Source organism: Vulpes vulpes, chromosome 15 (assembly GCF_048418805.1).
Source record: "Vulpes vulpes isolate BD-2025 chromosome 15, VulVul3, whole genome shotgun sequence".
NCBI classification, from domain to species: domain Eukaryota; kingdom Metazoa; phylum Chordata; class Mammalia; order Carnivora; family Canidae; genus Vulpes; species Vulpes vulpes.
In genome coordinates this window covers 68,715,680-68,743,001 of record NC_132794.1, presented here as the reverse complement: position 1 = coordinate 68,743,001, position 27,322 = coordinate 68,715,680, and the positions used below count along the sequence as shown (strand labels likewise).

At 41.3% G+C, this 27,322-nt stretch overlaps 1 protein-coding gene and 1 pseudogene across 3 annotated transcripts in view; one reads left to right on the top strand and one right to left on the bottom strand.

Annotated features, from left to right (window-relative positions):
- The window catches only part of ZNF609 (zinc finger protein 609), a 209,770-nt gene extending 182,698 nt beyond the window's left edge, over positions 1-27,072 (bottom strand). For 2 of the 3 annotated variants that reach the window (XM_072738784.1, XM_072738785.1), the window contains exon 1: positions 26,574-26,773. The gene's annotated coding sequence lies outside the window, so the exon portion shown is untranslated. Of the gene's footprint in view, positions 1-26,573 lie in introns of all 3 variants that reach the window. The other variant, XM_072738787.1, reaches the window with a different exon arrangement.
- LOC112917341 (dnaJ homolog subfamily A member 1 pseudogene) lies at positions 6,540-7,743 on the top strand (annotated as a pseudogene).
- Positions 27,073-27,322: the final 250 nt, after the last annotated feature.

The following is a 27,322-nucleotide window of genomic DNA, read 5'->3' as shown; positions in this document are numbered from 1 at the left end:
AAATTGGTATTCCTTAGTCTGGAAAGGAGAATACTGAAGGGAGACAGGTTGGTGAGCTTCAAATATCTGATGGTTGAAATGTTGAAGAGAGAAACTTATCCTGTGATGCTGAGGAAGAAATTCAATAACCTGAGATTTCCAACAATGGCCCACAATGTTTAATGAAGCCATATCTTTATCACTGAAAGTACTGAGCAGAAAAAGCATAATCATCTGTCAAGCAAATTACATAAAGAATTTCTCTATGTGTGGTATTGGGTAGTCTGGGTATGCCTAGGGCCTTTTTCAAATCTACAATTCTATTAATTCTATTAACAAAAAGTGCTTTCCTTCCTAGAAAACTACCCAGAATTTCTGGATCAAGATGCAAACCAAGAAAACATATCTTGAGGACTGATCTTTAGTATTCCCAATGTTCTTTAGAGAGTCAACTGTCCTATTTTTGAGGTATTAACAGCTTTCACAAGTACTACTTTTAAGCAGGTGACTTTTCAGAAATTCAGTTTTCTAAACCCAGCAGGCTTCACAGTAACTTTGGTGGTACATTTCCAAAGATACACTGTAAAATTGCCAAGGATTCCTTAATCAGCCTGGCTGCAGCAGCAAAACCACTTCCCATCTGCTCCCTACAGCATCCCTGGCTTTAGACTGCTAATAATCAATTCTCTGACAGGTCATTGCAGAGATGTTTAACCCCAGGAGGTAGGGCAACTAACATGCTTGCTGGAAATGAAAAGCACTGACCTCTTGCTTCCATAGCAAAGAAAGTGCAGAATCAGGAGAACCAAAACCCTGCAAAGACCACTAGGCATTTTCAACTTTCAAGAACTTCTGTAAATATTTTCCTCTCTCTTCTCTTCTAATTGTACTGCACATTCTTATTTAGGACCACAATTCACCCAATTCTGGAATTACTTGCCAGTACCATTTATTCTTTGTTCCTGCACCTGATCACCAACAATTCCTCTCTGTGTGAATATAGTTAAGGGAGCAAGACAGGCCATGATAATCATTCCCCATATCCTATACCTGTAACAACAAAAGTTCAAATCCCAGTTTCCTCTCTGGAACCCAATTCCATCGCTCAGACTCCCAGCCCAAACACTGATTTGTAATCACATATTTGGGGTCATTAATTACTTTTTTTTAAGCACACGCCATAGATCACACCACGTTCCCACTTTAGGAATGAACAATGACTTCAAGATGGCTAAGAATGAGAGTCTTCCTGTGAGGTCTCTTCCCCTGCCCAGAAGACAAAAGTGGCAACTGACCCTACTGATATTCAAACATAATAAGGATAGTACTTCTCCCTAGAGGACTATAAACAGAGAATATCTCTTTAACTGCCAACTACCCATAGATAATCTGGTCTCAGTAGCAAGTACTCCAATGCTGTTCTGCTGTCAACTCATTTGTCTACCCCTCTTCTTATGGGTTTTGGATCAATCTTCTTATAGGCTTTGCCCTGAGTGAGTGACAGCTATATGTGAGTGTGTATAATCTGCTTGTGACCATAGAGATCATACACATTTAAATGTGAGAGTCAGCTGTCTGGCTAGGTAGTTCCCTCTATTTTTTTTTTATTATTTATTCATTTTTTTTTATTTTTTTATTTTAATTTTTATTCTTTTATTTATGATAGTCACACACACAGAGAGAGAGAGGCAGAGACACAGGCAGAGGGAGAAGCAGGCTCCATGCACCGGGAGCCCGACGTGGGATTCGATCCCGGGTCTCCAGGATCGCACCCCGGGCCAAAGGCAGGCGCCAAACCGCTGCGCCACCCAGGGATCCCTTATTATTTATTCATGATAGACACAGAGATAGAGAAAGGCAGAGACACAGGCAGAGGGAGAAGCAGGCTCCATGCACCGGGAGCCCGACGTGGAACTCGATCCCGGGACTCCAGGATCGCACTCTGGGCCAAAGGCAGGCACTAAACCGCTGAGCCACCCAGGGATCCCCGGTAGTTCCCTCTAAATGCTGTATGGCCAAAGAAGAAAAAAATGCCATAATCATTTTTAGGAAGATAGTGTGGTATAGAAAAAAAGAACACTGAACTTAGAATCACGATATGATTACTGCGGCACCTGACTTGCTCAGTCAGAAGAACATGCAACTCTTGATCTTAGGGTCACAAGTTCCAGCCCCATGTTGGTTACAGAGATTACTAAGAAAAAAAAACTTAAAAAGAGTGATTTCTGACGGTGTCTGGCTGGCTGAGTCAATAAAGCATATGACTCTTTTTTTTTTTTTTTTAAGATTTATTCATTTGAGAGAGCAAGTATGGGGGCAGGGGAGAATCTTAAGCAGATTCCACACTGAGTGCAGAGCCCAACTTGCAGCCCAATGTAGCAACCCTGAGATCATGAGGTGAACTGAAACCAAGAGTCCGATGCTTAACTAACTGCACCACCAAGCGCCTCATTTTTTAAAAAGATTTATTTACTGGGGCACTTGAGTGGTTTAGTTGGTAAGAGGGACTCTTGATTTTGGCTCAGGTCATGTGATCTCATGGGTTGTGAGACTGAGCCCCAAGTCAGTTCCCTGCTAAGAGGGGAGTCTGCTTGAGATTCTCCCTCTGTCCCTCTCCCCCTCACATGTGTGCTCTCTCTCTCTCTAAATAAATCTTTTGAGAGAGACAGAACATGGTGGGGCAGAGGAGAGGGAAAGAGAGAATCTCAAGCAAACTCCTTGCGGAGTACGGTCAGATGTCGGGCTTAATTCATGACCCTGAGATGATGACCTCAGGAAAATCAGGAGTCAGAAGCTTAACTGACTGAGCTACCCAGGTGGCATCCTAGAACATGTGACTTTTGATCTCAGGGTCATGAGTTTGGTCCCCATGTTTAGAGTAGAGTTTACTTTAAAAAAAAGAGAGAGAGAGAAAGAAGAGAGGACTTCTGGACTCAAATTTCCACTGACCCTAGCCAAGTTGCTTCATTAAATACTCTCATTTATAAAATGGAGGGAGCACCCATCATGGTTCTAAGCATATTATGAGCATACAAATGTGAAAAATGTAAGACAACTCAAAAATATAAAATGACCCAAATATTCTGGTACTGTTCTAGTATCTGAACTTAAAGAGGGTTGTTTCACAATTATATCTTATATAGAGTATCAAGGTATTTTAAAAAATGAAGGAAAAATGTTTAAAATTTTTTTTCACAAATTAAATTACAGGTAGTACTGATATCAATCTAAGTTCTACGAAAGAAAAATGGCAATCCTTTTTTCTTCCATGAACTCAGAAGTCTGAGTATTCTTTTTAGGATACTCTGTACCTTCAGGTATGGCTCAAAATCCTACACTACAGTGACAGACTCCAACTTCCTTCAAAAGTCCCTCAGGGCCAAGGTACTCCTCTCAAAGCTCATGGTTTTAACATTTGGACTCTATTTTATCACTTGTTCCAACCTACTAGGTTGTTGACCCCACTGACAGGTCTTCAAATCTAAACTGTGGGAGATTCATGGGTTTGATGTCCTAGGGAAAGGTCAACAAATCAATGGGATACAGCAAAGCTGCTACAAAAAAAAACAAATTAGGGGATCCCTGGGTGGCGCAGCGGTTTGGCGCCTGCCTTTGGCCCAGGGCGCGATCCTGGAGACCCGGGATCGAATCCCACATCAGGCTCCCGGTGCATGGAGCCTGCTTCTCCCTCTGCCTGTGTCTTTGCCTCTCTCTCTCTCTCTCTCTCTCTCTCTGTATGACTATCATAAATAAATAAAAAAAAATTTAAAAAAAAAAACCAAATTATATCATCTTCCCTAAATTCCAGATGCTACCCTGAAATCAGTGTGTGCTTAGCCAGCCTCTGGTGAAGCTAGTACAACATGTAAACCATCCTCAGCGACTCTAAGCTTACCCAGCTGGAAGAACAGGCATCTCCCTCTCCACCTGCCACACTTCATAGGAGCTCACTAATCAACTGAATTTCCACCTAGGGCTCTAACGAGAAACAATCAACTTTCCTTTGGGTCTCTCCCTTAATTTATTACATTAATTACTGTAACAAAGGAACTGTGTCATCTCCTCAAGTACCACAGCTCTCAGCTTATATCTCCAATGGGGGATCAGATAAAGAACAGACTAACAGTGCCAATTTGAGAAGACGGATCCAATTCAACAGGGTTCATCTGACCATGTGTCACCTAAGGACAGATGAGTAAAAAGTATAGTGTCTCTCAGTCCCTGAGTGTTTTTATGCTGCATCTCATGAATAGTTTTATGGTCCTCACAGGCTGCTATTCTCAGACAAAGATTATAAGGCTTGACCTGTTTCATTTCACAGAAGCAACTGACACTTCCACCAGGATATGACTATTCAACAGGGCTCAGGCTTAGAGCCTTGGTGGTTGCTGATACTGCTGTGCCAGCATACATCTCACAATAGGTAAACAGCATACTGAATATGTAAATAATTCAGTCCCAACCCTATAGAGATTTGGTGGAACTAGTCCACAGAGAAAACCCTTACCAAGACCTATGTGTAAGTAGGCCAAGAAGCAGAAGGCAAAGTCATCTAAATAATAAAGCTCCACCATCTCCCTAATAATTGGAGGACTACATAGCCCTTTATAATTTATTTCTAATCCTGAGAAGTAAGCTTTCTGTGCTAATGAGGAAATTCTCAGGAAAAAAAAAAGAATAGTAGAGATGGCTAGGTATCAGATCTAAGAAACTGGCCCTCTACATACAACTGTCATGTGAAAGCTTTTCTCTATATCAATCATCTCATCTGTAAAACAGGTGATAATGTGGGACAAGTTCACGGGCATAAGGGAAAGAAAATAATCCAAGCATTTTTCAGGAAATACAAGGAATTACCTTCATTTTTTTATAGACCTCACCTCCCTTCCTAAATCTCACACAAAAGCTACTATGCTATCCTGACTCTAAAGAGCAAAGAAAACCTTTCTGTCAAAAGGTACTATCTACAGGGTTAGGCATAAAAAAATGGTGACATCCATATGCACACCCATAAAGCTATCTACTTCTCTAGCCCTATCTCCTGGTCATGCTGTGTCCTCTGCACATAATCTGACCTTACTGCTTCATGGCGTTTACCTGAAAGGCATTCCCTAAGTACATCCTACCTCCCAATATATGTGATGACTCTATTAATATTTGTTTCATCTATTGGACTGCAAGCACCCTGAGAGGACGGGGCTGTCTCTTTTGCCCACCATTGTATCCTAATAACAGTGTTTGGTTCACAGTCAGCCCTCAATAAATATTTTGGTCAATAAATGAGGGAAGGAGGAATGTGGCGTCGTTGGTTGGGCATCCCACTCTGTTATTAGCTTCAGTCAATTTCAAGGTCATGAGATCAAGCCCTGCATCTGTCTCTGTGTGCAGTCTGCTGTAGATTCTCCCTCTCCTTCTGCCCCTACCACTCTTCTAAAATAAATAAATAAGTCTTTTAAAAATAAATGAATGGATGGATGAATGAATGAGGGAAGTGAACGATGCTTTCTCCTCAACAAGTAGAATCATAATGGTGTCCAGGATGCCATTTCTCCTCTCCATTCTTACTTCAAATTCACTTGTCTCTAGTTATAAGCTATCTCAATTACCTGACAGTCTTCAAACTTACTAGAACAGAATATGGATTCCTCTTTAGGATCAAGGATGTAGGTTCATCAAGAGTCTAGGAGAAAGGTTGAGAAACAAAACAGTCTCCACATATCTTAAAATACCTATGTGCTCCTGAGTATTCTCTAAACCTTCAAATAATTTCTTCCACACACAAGATGCTTCCCAAAATAGGGCTAGCATACATATCAGGCATTCTGGACATAACCAACTTCTGAGAGCCCTCATGTATATACTTAAATGTGTGATAAATTCTATCAGACTTAAACCACTCCGTTTTCACATTTTAAACACCTACAAATCAAAGATGACAAAAGTCAGAAAAGTGTCACGGCTGTGGGAGTGGTGCTTATTAATGGGAAAGAAGCATGAGGGAATCTTGTGGGGCTGGAAATGTTCTAGATCTTGAACTGGATGGTGGTTATATAGCTATACAAATATGTAAAAATTGAGTTGTACACTTAAGATTAGTGTACTTAATGTACTTTATATCATGCACATTATACTTTAAAAAAAAGTAAAATCGTAAATACCTATGAACAAGAGAGCTGCATTACTGGATCATGTTCCTGGTCCTAAAGCAGCATTTTATGCAGTCATGGTAAAAGGGAATCATGATATCAATCTTTGCAGGCTCAGGTATTTAGGGAGAATGGTAAGAAGGAACAGAAAGTTAAAAAGGAAGAACCTAACTAAGCATTATCCTATGTATGACTATGCTGTGAGGAGATTTATAAAACTGTTGAAGAATCTGAAAAAATTAGGGATATAATAACAAACCAATACACACAAAGTAATTAATGATACTAAATTGTGGGAACTTTCCATAACACTCGGTGAGACGCAGAGGAGCGGCGGCTGCCCGAGCTGCGCCCAGCAACGCGCTCCTTCCCGCTCCCCCACACCAGCTTCGGCCCTCTCACCGGATGCAGAAAATGGTGAAAGAAACCACTTACTATGAAGTTTTGGGGGTCAAACCCAATGCCACCCAGGAGGAATTGAAAAAGGCTTACAGAAAACTGGCCTTGAAGTACCACCCTGATAAGAATCCAAATGAAGGAGAGAAGTTTAAATAGATTTCTCAAGCTTATGAAGTGCTCTCTGATGCAAAGAAAAGGGAATTATAAGGGAATTGTCTCCTCCATGACAAAGGAGGAGAACAGGCAATTAAAGAAGGTGGAGCTGGTGGTGGTTTTGGCTCCCCCATGGACATCTTTGATATGTTTTTTGGAGGAGGACCAGGATTCAGAGAGAACAGAGAGGTAAAAATGTTGTACATCAGCTCTCAGTAACCTTAGAAGATTTATATAATGGCGCAACAAGAAAACTAGCTCTGCAAAAGAATGTGATTTGTGATAAATGTGAAGGCCGAGGTGGTAAGAAAGGAGCAGTCGAATGTCCCAATTGCCGAGGTACTGGAATGCAAGTAAGAATTCATCAGATAGGACCTGGAATGGTTCAGCAAATTCAATCTGTGTGCATGGAGTGCCAGGGCCATGGGGAACTGATCAGTCCTAAAGATAGATGTAAAAGCTGCAACGGAAGGAAGATAGTTCAAGAGAAGAAGATTCTAGAGGTGCATATTGACAGAGGCATGAAAGATGGCCAGAAGATAACATTCCATGGTGAAGGAGACCAAGAACCAGGACTGGAACCAGGAGATATTATCATTGTTTTAGATCAGAAGGACCATGCTGTTTTCACTCGACGAGGAGAAGATCTTTTCATGTGTATGGATATACAGCTGGTTGAAGCCCTGTGTGGTTTTCAAAAGCCAATATCTACTCTTGACAACCGAACCATCGTCATCACCTCTCATCCAGGTCAGATTGTCAAGCATGGGGATATCAAGTGTGTGCTAAATGAAGGCATGCCAATTTATCGTAGACCATAAGAGAAGGGTCGCCTAATCATCGAATTTAAGGTAAACTTCCCCAAGAATGGCTTTCTCTCTCCTGATAAATTTTCTTTGCTAGAAAAACTCCTACCTGAGAGGAAGGAAGTAGAAGAGACTGATGAAATGGACCAGAACTGGTGGACTTTGATCCCAATCAGGAAAGATGGCACCATTACAATGGGGAAGCATATGAGGATGATGAACATCATCCTAGTGGTGGTGTTCAGTGTCAGACCTCTTAATGGGGCCAGTGAATAACACTGCTGCTGGCATTTTATATGCAGTAGTGGATGAGTGGAGGACTATAATCATAGCTCACTAACTTGCTTTTGTTTGTTTTTTTTGTTTGTTTGTTTGTTTTTTTTAATTTTTATGATAGTCACAGAGAGAGAGAGAGGCAGAGACACAGGCAGAGGGAGAAGCAGGCTCCATGCACCAGGAGCCTGATGTGGGATTCGATCCCGGGTCTCCAGGATAGCGCCCTGGGCCAAAGGCAGGCGCCGAACCGCTGCGCCACCCAGGGATCCCTGTTTTTGTTTTAATATTCAACTTTAGTAGTGTTGTAAAAGTTAAATGAATAAACTCAAATATAAAAAAAAGATACTAAATCATGGAAAAAACAATAATTGTCCAAGAAAACATATCAGCAGTACACAAAATGGCTGAACAGTAAACAATATATACTTATCACAATAACAAATACTTATTTAACCAAAAATAGGACACAACTATACTAAGAGGATTTGGTTAGGAGAGGACAGGTGGAAAACATATTATTTTGTTACAGGAGTAAATCTAAGAAAAAGACTAAAAAGTGTAAAGCTGTTGCCTATTGGGAGTAAGATTTTGTGGTGGGAATGTAAAAAACTGGATTACCAATTTTCATTAAAAGCCACAGTACAAAAAAAAAAAAAAAAAAAAAAAAGCCATAGTACTACTTTTCAATATAAAGTTCATGGAAAAACAAGAATCAAAGAGTCCACATATTGTGGGATCCCTGGGTGGCGCAGCAGTTTGGCGCCTGCCTTTGGCCCAGGGCGCGATCCTGGAGATAGGGATCAAATCCCACATCCGGCTTCCGGTGCATGGAGCCTGCTTCTCCCTCTGCCTGTGTCTCTGCCTCTCTCTCTCTCTCTGTGTGACTATCATAAATAAATAAAAATTAAAAAAAAATTTAAAAAGCCCACATATTGATAAATAAAACACATTTTGAAATAATTGTATAAAAAGGATATATTCCCCCAAACAGCCCTGGATTCCCTTAATAAGTTAAAATATATCAATTCAAAAATTTATCAAAAATCTCATGGGAGATTGGAAGGACCGCAGAAGCAAGGCAGTAGGTATGGCTATAAAAGGGCAATGTGAGGGACCTTTATGGTGATAAAACGGATTTATATCTTGACTATGGTAATAAAACTGCAGAGAAATATATACACTCATAAATGGGTACAAGTAAAACTGAAGAAACATGAACAAGATCGGTAGACTGTAACAATGTCAATATCTGGTTGTGATATTGTACTGCAGTTTTGCAAGATATGACTATTGGAAGAACCTGGGGTAAAGCGTGCAAGGTTTCCATCTGTATTAATCTTACAACTGTTTGAGACTACAGTTTTCTCAAATTTAAGTTTAAAAAAAAATCACTGAAACATGGGAACCTGGGTGGCTCAGTCAGTTAAGTGTCTGACTTGATTTTAGCTCAGGTAGTGATCTCATGATGGTGGGATGGAGCCCCAGGTTGGGTTCTGTGCTCAGCAGGGAGTCCTGCTTGAGATTCTTTTTCTCCCTCTCCCTCTGCCCCTTCCCCCCACCCCACTCACAATATCAATATTGACATTGAAACAGACAAACAAAATGGTGTGCCTCAATCAGTTTAAGCTTTTGACTCCTGATTCTGGCTCAGGCTGTAATCTCAAGGTCATGAGATTAAACCTCGCCCCCATCAGGCTCTGTTGCTGATCCTGGAGCCTGCTTAAGATTCTCTTCTCTCTCCCTCTGCCCCTCTGCCCCCAACCCACTCCCTTACACACTCTCTTCAAAATAAATAACAGAAACAAAAATCAAACACAAAAACCTTCTTAACCTTATTTTTATTTTTAATTTCTACTACCCATAGGTATTTTACTTATTTACTGGTAAGAACCCATAATTAACCTAAATTCATTTCTAACTTGAAAGAGTGCTCTCTGTCCAATACAGGAGCTTATGAATTGGCAAGTAAGGGACGCCTCAGTGGCTCAGTCAATAAAGCACCTGACTCCTGGTTTCAACTTAGGTCATGGTCTCAGGGTACTGGGATGGGCCAATCTCTATGCTCATCAGAAGTGTGGCTACAGGATTTTCTCTCTCCCTCTGCCCCTCTCCCTGGTTGCAGGCCTCTCTCTCTCAAGTAAATAAATCTTAAAAAAAAAAAAAAAAAAAAAAAAAAGACCTGGTAAATAAGTCTGTATGTTCTTCTCACTTGAAAAGGTTTGATAATATACTTTTTTTCTTTTCCCCCTTAAATAGGCTCCACACCTAGCATGGAGCTCCACCCAGGGCTTGAACTCACAACCCTGAGATCAAGACCTGAGCGGAGATCAACACTCGATGCGTAACTGACTGAGCCACCCCACACACCCCAATAATATTCTCTGTCATTAAAAGATGAATTTATTTTGACAGGTCTTCATTAAAGCCTTTATCTCCTTTGGTCACCAGCTCTGGTATGTATTCCTTGGGGATCAACAGAACACACAGTTATCACAAACATAAACCCTGGTTTTACTGATGGGTATTTATTTTTATCTTTATTTAGTTCTGATTCTCTTCCTAATGATGCCCACCATTTCTCTGGCAGCACACAGAGCTATTTTTTCTAGGAATAAGTTTACCAAAACTCCTAGTTTTTTGGGGGGATGACAAGTGTTAGTTAGAAGTTCTCACGCTTAGATTGGCTTAGATTTTCTACCTCTTTTTATTTTTTTTTTATTTTTATTTTTTTAAATTTTTTTTTATTTATTTATGATAGTCACAGAGAGAGAGAGAGAGGCAGAGACACAGGCAGAGGGAGAAGCAGGCTCCATGCACCGGGAGCCTGATGTGGGATTCGATCCCAGGTCTCCAGGATCGCGCCCTGGGCCAAAGGCAGGCGCCAAACCGCTGCGCCACCCAGGGATCCCTCTACCTCTTTTTAAATGTAACCTAACACTTCTTGCAGCCCTGGTGGCGCAGCGGATTGGTGCCGCCTGCAGCCCAAGGCGTGATCCTGGAGACCCTGGATCGAGTCCCACGTCAGGCTCTCTGTATGATGCCTGCTTCTCCCTCTGCCTGTGTCTCTGCCCCTCTCTGTCTCTATGAATAAATAAATAAATAAAATCTTAAAAAAAAAAAATAAATGTAACATTTGTCCACACTGAAGCTCATCTGTTTTTTTGTCTCTCCCCATACCCAACAGCCAAAATGTTCCTGAAGTTTATAATCTAAGCAATTTGGGAACCTAACTACCTGAAAGAGCTTAATGTCATGGGATAACCTGAATATGTCACTTCTGTATAACATTTTTTTAAAAGGTCAAGAGAACCTGGGTGGCTGAGTTAAGTATCTGCCTTCAGCTCGGGTCACAATCCTGGAGTCCCAAGGATGGAGCCCCACATTGGGCTCCATGTTCACTGAGAAGTCTGCTTCTCTCTGCCCCTCACCCTGCTCATGCTCTCTCTCAAATTTTAAAAATCTTTTTTTAAAAAGAGGTCAAATAAGATGAATGCTATTGCTTAAACTCTTTTACCTAGAAGAACTTATCAGGATGATTCCTGGAGGTAATGTTATGAGGAACCAGCACAGTACAAAACAAAACAAGGCAAGAGGCAGAAAAGCTCAGTCCTACTCTTTACTCTCCCTTAGATGTGTAACACTTTAAGGCAAGTCACTGCACTTATTTGAGCCTTAGTTGCTTCACCTGTAAAAAGGGGAGATAATTAATATACCCTGTACGGTGTAATACTCTCAGTTGAACCTGGGGAAAAAGGGGAGATAATTAATATACCCTGTACGGTGTAATACTCTCAGTAGAACCTGGGGCGGCCCCCTAACATCAAACTCATTGATATTCCTAAGCAAGATGAGTATTTACTTGAAAAAAATGACTACGTAGCATCCTGATAGTTGAAGTCAGATTTCTGCCTCCCTTATAAAAGCTCAGTTTTCAGAGCTTTTGAGTTTTAGAACTGTAGAGAAGGAACTATGGACCTGTGAAAAATGCTTACTGTCAGAAAGTTAGTTTGCTAATGCACAAAACATTTTCTCCCATTCCATGAGTAAAGTTTTTAAATAGCCTTGGCCTGATTTTAACAAGTCTTTTCAAACTAAACAGTGTCCACTGGTAACAATTCTGTCCACACACAACTGTTAATGATTTGTCATATGTGACTTGTTATATAAACTAACCTATCACTTTAGCCCCAGTAAGCTACATGAATAGTACAAAGTAAACTCAATCTTTAATTTATATTTTATCAATTTTCCAATATAGTTTTTAGTCTTTCCACCTCCAGACCCTTCTTATGGACATACCACATTTGAAATCTACACCAGTCCCTTAGTGTAGTGAAAACGCCACTTACAACTTGAAGTAATAGATTTTCACTACGAGATTCAGTTTATCCTTTAATTCTTCCTAAAATCTTGGGTAGATGTACTCGATCTAATCCAGTCTATTGATGTGACCAAGAAAAACCTAAGCAGCCAGGGGAAAAAAATGTTGGAAAAACTAAATAAATGTTAACATTTCTGGGATAATTCCTTGGGACTTCTTTATATTTTTCCGTACTTTTTGTGCTTTGAAAAAGATTAATTCATGTTCTAATCAGGAAAAAAAAAAAAGTTAAGCATCTATCATTTGACCTAGAAACTTTAATCTGCTTAGGAGGAAGGGAAAAACAGGAGTGGGAATTCTCTCATGTTTTCCTCCCTGAATGCATCCTTCACATCATGATCAAGTAATGTTACCAATTTTCTAGCTGCCTTTCCATTTTTAACATGTCCCCTTAAAAAAATAAAAACAAACAGGAAACTCTTACCATCAGCTATGCAAAAAGGCTTATCAATTTCATCTTTTTTTTTTCTTTCACCTAATTTCTAAGTGGCACTCACCCATCATCACTTTGTGGGCTTCTTTGGCCTCAAATGAAAATGCCTGTTTTTTATTTTTTTATTAAGATTTTACTTAAATAAATAAATAAATAAAAATTTTTAAAGATTTTATTTATTTATTCATGAGAGACAGAGAGAGAGAGGGAGAGAGAGAGCAGACACACACACAGGCAGAGGGAGAAGCAGACTCCATGCAGGGAGCTGAACGTGGGACTTGATCCAGGGTCTCCAGGATCAGGCCCTGGGCTGAAGGCGGCGCTAAACCACTGAGACACCCAGGCTGCCCAAATGCCTGTTTTTTAAAGATAGCTTTCTTCTCTCCACAGCCTTTAAGACTATGCCAAATAACCATCTGTTTTGTATGGTCCTTTTGATCCCTAGCTTTCCTTTAGCATTCTAGTACAACGGCTTTTAAGCCTTTAAACTTGCAGGTTATCTGCCCCCTAAAACCTTTCTTTCTACTTTTCCTAATGTACATACTTGATCATAGCTCCATTTCTTAAAACTGAATCCCCATGTGATAGATTCTGTTCTCCCTCTCCCTGAAAAATGCTGAACTTAGTCAATATATGATTAATATTTTTTGTTTGGTTGAGAATTAGATCAGATAATTTAATTTACTGGCCCGGCAAAATGCATGCACAGAGCCCACTATAGGAATGACAGTTGGTACGTCATGGTTAGTACAGTAATTCTTGAGGCTTCCGAGTTGGCTGGAAGGAAAAGAGCCAAGATATGAATACTATTAAATGGTGTTGACCTACAGAAACCTTTATCAATTGTTCGTTCCTCAAAGTAAAATGCATTTCCTTCTTTGCTTTGTAGGTTCTAAAGCTGCCAACTGAAGTAGTTTGTCTTATTCATAACTACATCTTCACCTTTGTTCCCAATGAAGCATTTAACCAGTCCATGTATAAACAAACTGCGTATTATTATTATCTGGCCTAATTGTACAGCTTCTTTAATTTCCTTTAAGAGTTTCAACTCAGGGGACACCTGGATGGCTCAGCAGTTGAGCATCTACCTTCGGCTCAGGGCATGATCCCAGAATCCTGGGACTGAGTCCTGCATCAAGCTCCCTGAAAGGAGCCTGCTTCTCCTTCTGCCTGGGTCTCTGTTTCTGTCTCTCATGAATAAACAAATAAAATCTTAAAAAAAAAAAAAAAAAAAAGTTTCAACTCCATCATATTATTTTGATTAAGAATGTGACACTTTGGGCAGCCTGGGTGGCTCAGTGGTTTAGCACCGCTTTCGGCCCAGGGGGTGATCCTGGAAAACTGGGATAGAGTCCCACATCGGGCTTCCTGCATGGAGCCTGCTTCTCCCTCTGCCTGTGTCTTTGCCTCTCATTCAATCTCTCTCTCTCATAAATAAAATCTTTAAAAATAATAATAAAAAAATAATAAATGTGACATTTTTATTTAAGCAAGGATTTCAATCCTTATAAAAATGTAATACCGTGCTGTTTATATCATTCCTAGCAGTGCATTGCCTAGCAGCCCCACATTTCAACGATTAGTGTCCTATCAAGTACTTAAAATGTGAATTAAATTATTATATCATTATTTTGCCTCCCAAGAAAGGAGAAGAGAAAAAATGTATATAAGGATGACAGAAATGGCACTAATCATGTTTACGTCAGTAACACTTTCAAATAAATCTAATGCTTCAGATCATATATTCAGGTAAAACATACTATAGATCTCTTGCTGGAACAAAGTGTCACTTCACTGTTATGTCACCTACCGCAATGTGACCTTGTTAAAACTGAATTTCTTTCTTATATAAAGGTTCAAGAGAAAGAATATTGCCAAACACTGCCCTGCATTTCTCTGTCAGACAGTGTTATGGAACTCATCTGAAATCCACACTGCCAAGATTTCTAGCTCTGGTAAGACTGGAAGGGCCAACTAATACAAACCACAGAAACATTACTACTGAAAAAATAGTTTTCACTAGCAAACTAAGCTATGTTAAGGCATTTTTACTAATAAAGTAATACACCTTGGTCAATTAAACAAAGATCCTTTCAAACCACGAAAGCAAAAAAACAACATACACTTGAATTAACAGCTGGTGGCCTTAAAGTTCACAATATCAGAAATATATTATTGTACCATTCAAGAACATGTAGTGAGAATCTAGGACTTCAAGATTGATATAAAGCAAATTCTGAGAAAAGCCATGTGAAATCTGCTTAGAAGCCCACCTAATCATCTGCCTAAATGTAACAAATTTTTCTTAGCATGGACTTGAGTTCAGTAAGAACCTTTATTCTAAAATTACATACCAAAAAGAGCACATTTTTATGGAATGGCAAATAGGTTTCCTTGTGTACTGCAACTGCACAAGTTGATGTATAAATAACTAAAAATAGTGTTCAGGTACCATGCACCTCAGCTACTTCAAATAGCATACAGTATAACCAGCTGAGAGCTTGACGTCCACAAGTTGCATTCTACATAACCCAAGGACAGAACTAAGACATTCCATTTCTTGTATATTAGGTAGGAATTTTAGCTTCTAGCCAATTACCAAAGTGGCAGTCTGGCCTAAGGGATTTCTGTTTCCTATCAGCTTCGTGTAAGCAAAAAAGGAATGAGGTAACAGGAAAAATAATGAAGAAACAGAAGAATTAGAAAAGGGCAAGCAAGGAAATTATACTAAAATTTATAATACACAAGTGAAACAAGAGAGAATCTAGAGAATCTAGACATCATGAGACATCTTCATCCTCAGGTTAATGCATTAGGTACTGAAACTTCCAGAATACAGCTAGCTATATGTTTAGAGGAAGTCAAAATACCACAAACCTGAAAATTCAATTTTTAAGCTGGGAGCAGAGTGCACACTCCTTGAAACCTTATTTTTAAAGAGCTACCTTAAAGTTGATAAAGCCCCACCACAAAGGTCATGATATTGGGCTATTCCCCTTGAGATAGGAGATAACTCTGAGGCCTACCTCATCCTTTACTCTAGGCATCCAAGGCCCAGTCAGCAGAAGGGTAAATCCTACCCCTCAGGGAACTAGCTACCAGGCCTCCAGTTTTACCCCTGGTGTCTTCCAGACATGACTGACTGCAATTTTCACCATGATTAACTTCCAGGAATGCCAGCCAGAGGAGCAGCCAGGAGAAAAGAACATAAGGAGTAGCTGTTTCCCCCTCTATGTCAGCTGGACTCTTTGAACAACTGCAGACACTGCCTCTTTCTCTCTACTAGGCAGAGCAGCATTCAACAACCTCAGCAAAGTGCCTAATAACCAGTAACACACCACCACTACCACTACCACTACCACATTTCTCAAATCTGCCTATTCTGACCGTCTTATTCTGTTTAAAGATTTATTTTTAGAGACAGACAGACAGACAGTGGTGGAGGGGTTGTGGTGGAGAGAATCCTAAGTAGGCCCTGCACTCAGCTCTGAGCCCAACTCAGGGCTCAATCTCACAACCCTGAGATCAGACCTGAGCCAAAACCAAGAGTCAGATGCTTAACCTACCGTACTACCCAGGTGCCCCTAACTTATTTAAAGCTGCAGCCCACCCCTCTCTCTCACCTGTTCTTCCTCCACACTCCTAATCCCTCTTACTATGCTCTATTTTTTCTCATATCATTTATCAGCCTCATAATAATTTATTATGCTTAGTTCTAGATTCTTCTGTATAAAGATAAGATCCATGAGGTTGGGGTTCTTTTTTTTTCTTTTTTGGTCCACTGTGTTCACTGATAAATCTTAAGCAGCTAGAACAAGACCTCACATATAGTAGGAATCTGATAAATATTTATAGAATGAAAGAAGTAAAAACTAAAAAGACTTCCCAGAGGTCAACAATACCCACAGGGCCCAACAGTGCCTATATTCCTCTAATAGAACCAGTCTGGTTCCCATGTCTGACCTACATTGCCTCCACCTGCCACGTACTTACTCCTCCCCCTCCCCAAAGTCTTCCATCAACTAGGATATATGGAACCACAGTACTGCTGCAGGCAGTAAATGCAACAAATGCTTGTCCTTGAGTCTGAAGGATTTCTGAAAGCTTTCATAGTCTGCCTTCTTCCTAGGTTATGCAGTTTGGGATAAAATGTGTTGAATGAAAGTTACCTTAGCATAAAAGGAAGCCTAAAAAAAAAATTACAAGAAGTTTGTTTTCAAAAATCAAATTCCAATTCAATTTAGCAAGCATTAATTAAGCATAAAGTTATATTCAAAAAAGCAATGGGCTAGAAGCCATGAGAAACAGAGGAGACACAGTGTCTTCTGCAGTTCAGAACAAGGGAGGAAAAATATATTCACAAATAATTATAATTAAAGACAACATGTGAGAAAGTACTGTAACAGAGATCCTAGCAAGGAAAGAAATACAGAGAAGATGAAATCAATCCTGGAGATAGTTGGGTGGGAAGAAAAGGGTTAAGAAAGGCTTCGGGAAGGAGATGAAATTTTTTTGCTAGGTTGAAGGAAGGGTCAGATTTGGAGTTGAATGCTTTGGAGCAGGAAGGGTCATTTCAACGGAAAAGAAAAAAATAAGGTGTTCAGAGTGAAAAAACGCACGGTAAGCTGAAGGAATGGCTTTAAGAAGAGTGAGAAATAAATTAAGTAAGGCTGAGGAAGGCCAAGGTTGGTCAGATTACAGAGGATGTGGAGTACTGGCCCATGCAGGCAAAGAGAACCATTTAAGGTTTTTCAGCAAGAAGTGAAATGATAAAAACTGTATTTTTAAAAATATACATGGGGGGGAGGGGGTGCGGGGAACGACACACACAGGACTAGCTCAACCAGCACAGCATGCAACTCTTGAACCCAGGGTTGTGAGTTCAAGCCCCACGTGGATATAAAGATTACTTAAAAATACAATCTTAACAGGCAACTGGGTGGCTCAGTTGGTTAAGCATCCAACTCGTGATTTTCACTTAGATCATGATCTCAGGTGGTGAGATCAAGCCCTGCATCAGGCACTGTGCTGGGTGTGGAGCTTGCTAGGATTCTCTCTTTGCTCCTTTGCTCCTGCCCTCTCAAGTGAGCACTGCTCTAAAAAATAAAATAAAAAAGTTTAAAAAATAATTTAAAAAACCCAACTGGGATATCTGGCTAAGTCACGGCAACATGCAACTCTTGATCTTGGGGTCAGGAGTTTGAACCCCATGTTGGGTGTAGAGATTACAAAAAAAAAATTATTAAATAAAACTTAAAGGGGGGCAGCCCGGGTGGCTCAGCAGTTTAGCACCGCCTTCTGCCCAAGGCCTGATCCTGGAGACCTGGGATGGAGTCCCAGGTCCGGCTCCCTGTAGGGAGCCTGCTTCTCCGCTTGTCTCTCTCCCCCTGCATGGAGCCTCCTTCTCCCTTTGCCTGTCTCTCTGCCTGTCTCTCTCTCCCTCTCTCATGAATAAATAAATGAAATCTTAAAAAATAAAATAATAAAATAAAACTTAAAGGGGCATGTAGGTGGCTCAGTTGGTTAAGCATCCAACTCTTGATGTCAGTTCAGGTCTTAACCTCACGTTTGTGAGCTCAAGCCCCATGTTGGGCTCCATGCTAGGCATGGAGCCTACTTAAAACAAAACAAAATTAAAAAAAAAAAAAAGATAAGAGACGCCGGGGTGGCTCAGTGGTTAAGCGTCTGCCTTCGGCTCAGGGCATAATCCCGGGATCTGGGATGGAGTCCCACATTGGGTTCCATGCAGGGAGCTTGCTTCTCCCTCTGCTATGTCTCTGTCTCTCTCTCTCTCTGTCATGAATAAATAAATAAATCTTAAAAAAAAAAAACAACATAAAACAACTGCACTGGGGTTCCTTGTTATATACTTTTCTAGAACCAAATTCTTTCAGAGTACTTTAGTTCATGATCATATATCTATCAGTTTATTGTTGGTCTCCCCAACTACACTTACAAGTCCTGAAAGGAAAGGGACCATGTCTGGTCTGACACTTAAGTGCTCAATAACCATCAGTTAAGTGAATAAATAAAAACTGTAATAATATTGGGGCACCTGGCTGCCTCAATGGTGGAGCTGATGACTCTTGATCTCAGGGTTGTGAGTTCAAGCTCCACGTTGGGCATTGAGCTAATATTAAAAAAAATTATAATAATATTGCAGCAGTCTATAATATGAAATACAGAAAGAGACATTAACCATGATGAAGGCCTGAACTAGGTCAGGTGAAAAAGCAAAGCTAAATGCAAGATATTTAGAATAATCCAATTTTAGTGAATGATTAGATGAGGTAGAGAGGAAGAAAAAGAACCAAATATGAGTCCAAAGTTTTGTGCATGGCAACTGAAAGAAGTATAATGCTTAGGAGAGAAAAGAGTAGGCAGGTTTCAGAAATGATGGACTGGAGGTACATTTGAAAGCAGATGCCAAATAAAAAAATTTTCTCTCTTCCTTTAGATTCATATACCCCAAAGACTGCACAATTCCAATTTCTCTTTTTATAGTTCCATTTCTAATACCATTCTTTAAGATTGCTCTAGAAGGATTACTTCGAGAACAAAGATAAATGCTGAGTTTCACATCAAACTTTAGAATTTGTAACTGAAATTTATAAGGTACATTCTAGAAGAACATCCACTTCTGCTCACATAAGTGAAAGTTCATCCTAACAAAACCCAAAGTGTCCACCTAGAAATGTTGCTAGGAACATTTTTGGTAACATGCCAAAAGCCCACTAGCTGTACTTTGTACATAGAATATTGCAGACACTGCTGCCTTCCCCTACAAATACTGAACTACAGCCTAAGAAACTACAGGTACAAGTATGCAATGCAGTACCAAACCTGCAATATGGCCTAACTGCCAGGATCTGGATTTCATTCCTGGTATGGTTTGATTACCAAGGGTTGCATGGCATCTACTCTGGCCACTTTCCAATTCAATACCCTACACATCTTAATACCCTATACATCACCTGACACTTAAAAAACAAAACAAAAACCCATCTACAAAAACAATTTAGATTTCTAATATATACCTTTCTAAAATCTCATATTCAATTGGAGCACTTCCCAAAATAATCTTTAGATTACCTAAAAATTAGTAATATGCTAAAGATGGCTGGGAACAAAGCAAAGCACTCCTCATATTTGGTTCTTTTTCTTCCTCTCTACCTCATCTAATCATTTGGACTTTTTTTGAGTCCAAAACAAACAATAGTTCCACTCACCAAATTTTTCTATTACAGACTAATGGATGTTTTAAATGCAAATTTAAAAACAGTGAATGCTTCTTCTAATGTTCAAAGGTAGATTAAACGTGATTTTTGCTATGTTAACAAAGAAAGGCTGTAAGACCACCATCATAACACTCAAATAATAGTGCTATTGGAAGTCCCCAAGCCAAGAATTAACTAGGAAATGCTGATAAAATCCTTACTTGAGGAATTAACTTGGTTATGCAATTTTATTCCTTTAAACTGCTTTAAAGCAAAATTTCCTAATATTATTGTCAATTCCAAAATTCCTACTATCACCTACCAGCTTTTTATCCCTCAGTCCCTTTTACAGGGCATTTAAGGGATCTTCCCTGTTAGTCATACTTCACTAAATGTCATCAAGTTAGCATTTTTGGCATTAAAAATCACATAATTTTATTTTCCAAACAAAACACAGCAGGCAATCATATTTAATCCCAAGAAGTTAATTCAAAGCAAGTTTTGTACTAATTGGTCAAAAATGGAAAAGTACCCAACACACCTCCACGATCAGTCCTATTTGGCTCAAAGTTTCAGATATAAGAGATTTTAAAATGTTAGATTGCTGGCTTAACACACAAAATTACTTCCAGCAAATCTTTTGAGGTATAATTTCCTTCTCACAAGCTGAAGTTCTTTTTCTACAGCTTCCTAATTCCCACTCCTATGGTTTGAGCAGACTAGAAAAAAAATATATTTGACAAGCTAGTGAACCTGCACAATAAGTGCGTAAGACCATCTAAAAGAAGATGGCCTAGTAAAAAGTGCACAGCATAAGCTTTACAAACATATCAAAAAGTGAGGGTCAAGCCCCATAGAACTAAGGCTGTACTCATTAGCCTTTCTGTATACTGACTATATTTTTGACACAGTAATAAAAAAAAAACTGCTCACTTATGTCAAACAATTTGTCCTGTTCTTCCAATCTTAGCATCATAAAATTCTACAGCTAAATGGAACCTTAAGGAATGATCTTGTTTAACAGTACTCATTTTACAAATAAGGAAAGTGAAAACAGTGGAGTGACTAGCACAAGGTCACACAGCTAGTTAGAAGCACATCAGTGATGAGAACTGGGGTTATATGACACCTATTCTAGGCTTTGAAAAACTGGATTAGCAAAGAAAAAACGTAACACTCTTAAATCAGACAATAACTTAACTGGAACTAAGCCACACAAAAATAAAATTCATCCACATAAGGAGAGCAAAGGGTTAGAACAGGAAGTACCCCAAATTAAACTGAAAGCAGCAACACCTGTTCAGCCAACCCAGGGGTCTCCTAAGGACATCACCTCACACGTATTTTCTGAACCATTTTATTACTATGTGCCAGGATGTGTGTCCTGTGTGTCTGTGAAAGGCACCTCCTCAAGACAAGGGCACAATGACCCCAGTGGCAAACAAAGGTCTGGAAAATGATAACTTCGGGTATAGATAACTGATGGCACTAAAGGAACCCACAAATGTGCCAACAGTCAAAAAGGACTGAACTTGAAGGGTATACAGAGAGATTGCTGGGAGCAAGTAATCATGAAAACGGTGTAAGAATAAAAATCCAAGAGAGCAAAGTTGGCCACACACTAATGACCAGAGAGCACAATAAAAAGAAGGCAGTTTCAGAGCTTGCCTGGCATCAGACAGCTCTCACCTGCGAAAGAAAGAAGGAAAAAATTCTCACAGAGACAAGAGAAAGATTGGAGGTCTGCTCCTGAGTGATGGACTAGATATGACCTAATAGGTATTTGCCATCTCTTATTTCTGGGACTCTGATCCAAGAACAAACAGCAAGAGGACCATGAAAAATCAGCCCTGTTGGATCTGGAGTTCTGCCTTGACAAGATATAAAGCTCATTCACAGATCTGACTGTGCTCATGAGACTGCAGTTCAACTCCTGCTGCTAGAGCAAGGGGAGGGGGAAGGAAGACAGAAAGGGGTGAGTGGGAAGGAGGTGGAAGATCTGGGTTGTGACTATAATAGCTACAGTAATTAGAGTGTTTCCAAGCTGCTGGAGAAGTCTTCAGAGCAGGGAACTAGGATGAGAGATGGGGGAGGGGAAGAAGCATGAGAAAGCAAACTACTGAAAATGCTAGGAAAGTATATGGTGGTGGTTTGTGAACAGTTTAAAACATATAAACAAACAACTGTGATGGCTTCATGTGGGCAAATAAAGAAGTTTATATTCTTTCCTAGAAGTGAATACTATACAAATAACTGCCAGGCTCCCACTGAAAGCTAGGTTATGAACTAGGTTTAAGCAGATTATTGCAAATGTCCCCATCTTTGCCTCATACAGTTGCCTCCTTTTCCCCTAAATCAATCAATCAATCAATCAATCACTCTATCTAAAGTTCTCTCTGTATCCCTCTGAAAAACAAGTTAGAGCCTTCACTCCACTTGGAAAAGGGATTTCTGAACTCTAAACAATTAATATCCTTATTTCCCTTCAACCAACTGTTAACTGATATCCAGTGAATTCAAAGAGAGTGAGAGATTCAACAGGAGCACACAGCCTGTTGTGTTGATCTAACACAGAAAATAACCAAAGGGCCCTAAAAAATAAGAAAATAAACACCCAAGTTACTTGTTCATATATTTTATATCTATGGCACTGCCTTCTATAATGCACGAACATGTGAAAGAAAAATATTAACAGAAGATGATGATGGTAATCTACAAGAAAAACCTGGGAATTTGCAAAAAACCTAAAAATAGAAAGTCCTCCTTCAAGTTATAGGAAATGCTATACTTGTTTTTAAGATAAATACGTAGTTGAAGTATTTCTTAACGTGATTTGGCTTGAGGTGATTTGATTTTAACAGTGATGTTAATCTCAACCCCAGAGAAGAGTTATAAAGATGCTGGGAGAAACTAAAAATGGAACAGGACATCTGAAGAGATGCAAACTTCATATGGAGATTTACATTCATAAAATAAAAACACATGCAAATTTCTTGAGGGAGGCATGTCAGGTAGACCTACACAAAAAGTCAATTATATCCTTTGCATAAAACCTGCTGGGTATTTTCCCAGTGGGCTAAATCTTTTTCACCACACTGAAAGCAAAGAATTTTCTCCTTCCCATTTCCCCCTAATAAACAAGCACTAGAAAACTGAATTACCACTATTTCCTTCCCATTCATAGGGCGTAAGACCAGAAATCAAGAAATATAATAAGGCCGGGTAGGACCATGTCTAAGGCATATTACTCAGTATTCTAAAAGAAACACAGAGAAAGAAGAATCTCTTAACTCTCTTTCATTATCGTCTAACAAACCTGTATCAGGCATTAAGAAATGTGAAACAAAGAGCAATTTCACACATATGAACTGAATCTAAACCACGGAAGACTCAGTATTTTCTTGTCACTGTGGCATGTGATTCTTTAACCACCTGCTCAATAATCCCTCTTCAGCTGCACAGCTGCTGCCAATTCCACATGCCCAGCTAGGCAGGTGCTTTGGTGAATTACCTGTTCCCTAGTGAAAAGAGTCCTTCACTGGCACTTAGTGGGCCCAGAACCTGCCAATCAGCAACACCGATCTTCATTTTGTCTGTCACAGCCAACTTTTATAAGGTATCTTGAAGGCGTATTTAGCGCACTATGTGATTTTGTATTTTGCGGGGTTTTGTTCTTGTTGTTGTTCTTTGTTTTTTTAAAGGAAACGGATTTTTAAAAATCAAGTAGAAGTGAGGATTCAGCTGCTGAAAAGAAAACTTGCCACACAACATAAGGCTGCCTTATCTCAGAATGGCCCCATCTGTCTGGCAGTATTCCCATCCATGACTGGCTTTCCTCAAGGGAAGTAACAATTGCTCAGCTACCTTTGTAGCAGAAGAAAGCGGTAGTAGAAAGTGCTATGGTACCTGGCAGGAATGAGAGAGGAAGAACTTCTGGAGATCACACATCATCCCTGTACTTAAGTCTCCATGGCTGAGTCCAGGCAGTAGTGTTCCGAGTCAATAAGTAAGGAGTGGCACTTCTACTCGTCAGAGCAATTGCTAAACCCCTCAACAAATTATCCTGTTCCAGTCGTTTAGTTGCTATATGCTAATTGCAACATAATTACTACCAGGAGCCAAAATTATGCTCCTATATCCTCCACAAAATAAGCACTAATCTGCCCAGCTATCTAGACCTCTCACAAGGAAACATTTTCTACCAAAAAAAAAAAAAAAAACAACAACAAAAAAAAAAACCAAAGTGCTCTCTGAAAGATGGTCATAATCAAAAGACTCATAAGACTCCTTGTGGCAAGGGCCCAACTCTGAAACCACTAAATCTAATCAGGGCAAACTTAATAGGAGGCTTCTACCTTCACTATCCCCTGACAGGATTCAGAATGAATGCTCAAACCTACGAGTAAAATGCTTTGGGCTCAGTTTAGCTGAGGCTTCACTCAGAGACCTTGGACAGGTAAGTTGGAAACAGTCTAAAGGCAGACAATACTTCTAGTAAGACTTTAAACAGTTTTGTCATCAAGAACAACATGTTTCCTCCCAACAAAGCCCAACACCTAAATGGCGAGTCATCATTTTAAGAAACTCATTGAAATAAAGGGACGAGGGATGAGGCAGGCAACATAATCACACTCGGCACCTCAGAAAGACCTCTACCAAAACCTAAGGCTGAAGTTCCTATTCAACAATACCCTATAGGATATGGTTGGCTATTGTGTACTGTGTGCAACTGCCCTCTCACAATGAGTCTGATTTCTAATCTCTTCTTAAAGAAAAATTTTCTTTAATATACTAAATGGAAACCTCATTTCTAATCCCAAATAATTTTTTACCCAACTGATAATACCTAAATACTATCTGGGCACTTCTATGAGATATTTACGGGGGAAAGGGTTTCTTCTAGTTTGTTCTCATCCTTCTCATTAAACCCCCCCCAAGACCTCAAATGATTTTTATGTTCATCATTTTGACAAATTTCTCCCTAATACAAAGGCAGAGATGACCTTTCTGCACAATGAGCAAGTCATCTCTTTTCATCGGAATTAAAGATTGAAAGGAAAGTTGTTTTGTTTCCACAGCCCTTGCCTAGATAGGCAAATTCTGTGGCTTTTTTGTTGTGCAATTATTGCTGACCAGGAAGTCACCATTAGAAAGGTGACTTGGTCCTTGACTCCTTATCTTAACCCTGCAAAGGTTTTTGATGGTATTCCTAAACAAGCAAAAATCATTGTTGAGTGTCCCATCTCTATAAAAAGAATTAAATATGATGGTTCACACAAGAGTGGAAACCTCCCCCTGGAGTCTTCTTCCTTAAAGGTCTGACACAAACATCGGGATTGAGTCTCCCAGACACTATTCCTCCACAACTTAGTACAGGCTAGCCAAAGAGGCAGGCACAACATGGCTGGCATCCCCTATTCTTCTGAAAAAATGTGTGCCAATGAGCTCTGCATTGTTCCTCACTCAAAAAGAAGAGCCTTTCTGTCTGGCCTCCTCCAATGGCAAGCCCCAGTCTGGAAAAGGAAGAAAATGGCACTGAGGAGCCTGGGAGATGGAGCATATCCAAAGCTCTCAGACAAGACTTGAACCTATGACCTTCACTGTGTACACAATAGCCGGGTGAGAGGGACCGGTTTATCTCTGCAGCAGCAGTTCTCAGCCCTGGGGTAGCACTCCCGATAAAATGACACAGACTATTGTGTGTGGCAGCAGAACAGTCATCTCCTCACAACAGCCTAAACCAGCACTCCCTCCCCCAAGACAAAGCAGCAGGGGTGAAATTAACTCAAGGCTGCAGAGCAAAGCCTAGTACAGAAAAGAGAGGCCTGTGGGGGATTGGGGACTCTCCTCAACCCCTGGGGCTCTGGACACATGGCTGGAAACAGACAGGCTTTCTCCCCCACCTTTCCCACTCTCGTTTAGGTAGGAAGCTGTTTCTTAGAGAATTTAATCATCTGTGATTTGCTCAGAAATATTCCCCCTGAAGGGCTCTGATCTCTCCACCCTGTGTGAGCCTAATTCCTAGAAGCTGAAATGACTGTTTGCTGCTGCCTGTTTCACAAACACACATTAATTGGTCAGATGTGTCTCCTCCTCCTCAACCCCAGAGGGAGGAAGGAGAATCTGAGCAAAGCACAGAGATGATCCAACCGTAATTACACATAAAGGGAAAAGAGGGCAGCATGGGTTTTTCCAAACAGGACAGGGTCACAAATCCTCCCGGGGGTACAAGGAGAGCAGTTAAGGGCCAGGCCCAGGGATCCCTCCATCTTGAAGAAAAGGATAGGAGTAAATGTGACCTGAAGACTGGAAGGAGCACACACCCACAACCTACTTACTGCACACTCCCGGCCACCTTGCTCCCCCCTCAGGGCCGCGCACACGTCCTGCGCTCAACCCTTCGCCCTAAACCCCCCTAACTCCCTGACCAGCCTCAGCCGCCCTAGGGCCCCCTCAAGATACCCAGACTCGCCACTAAAACTCTCTGGCCTGTCCCCGCAACCCGGCCAGACCCTAATCCTCTCTTGGGCACCCCTACCCTGAGGCTGAACCCGCCCCGGCCACGCTTTGAACTTCACCCCGCGCCCCTCGACGCCCCCTCCCCCACCCACGCAACGACCCCCCTCCCCCCCAACACACCTTCCCCTCGCTCCGCCCCGGCCCCCCAACCCCCACTTCCTCCGTCAGGCGCCGCTGCCCCCGGCCCCCTCAGCCCCGGCCCCCCTCAGCGCCGCGGCCTCTCTCCTCCCCCAGCCCCGGCTCCACACAAAGCTCCGGACTCACCGCGCGGCCGGTCCCGGGAGCCGCCACCTCCGCCCGCCCGGGGCCCCGGGCCGTAGAGCCGCCGCTGCTACGGGGCCCAGGCCGCCATCCGTTCCCGCGGCCCCTCCCCCCCACCCCACCCCGCCTCGGCTCCGGCTCTCCGCCCCCTCCCCGCGCCGCTCCGCCCCGCCCGGCCGGTGCCGCTGTGTCCGGGGCCGCGGGTCCCTCAGCCGCCGCCACCGCCGCCGCCGCCGCCGCGATCCGGGACAACCAGGGCCGCCCCGAAGACCCGGAAACTGGACTACCGGGCCCTCGGATCCGGATTCCGGGCTGCTGTGGAGTCTGGAGCAGGAGTGCGCCGGGGAAACCCGGAACCTGGATGAAAGAGCCAAATCCTGGGCCTCGGAATGCGTGGTCACACGGAGCCCGGATTAGAGTCGTAGCTCTGGGAATGCTGGAAAACCCGGCGAGCCGGTTAAAATACAGATAAACTCGAAGAAACCTGGATTGGAGAGCTCGAACCTAACGCTCTCTCCTCGTGGAAAGAACTCTCGCTGAACCAGACTTCCTCGCAGAGAGGTCTCTGGGGGAAGTATCATACCTTAAGTACACAAGGCACCAGTTCCGTAGGGGTCTTTCCACCATGGGGAGAGGCAAAGACCGTAAGGGGTCTAACGTGAACATCCACAAAGAAGCAGAAGAGCAAGCGCAGCTCATAATGGTTTCATCCATTTTATCCTTTGGTTCAGCAAAATTATCAACCCCCTAAT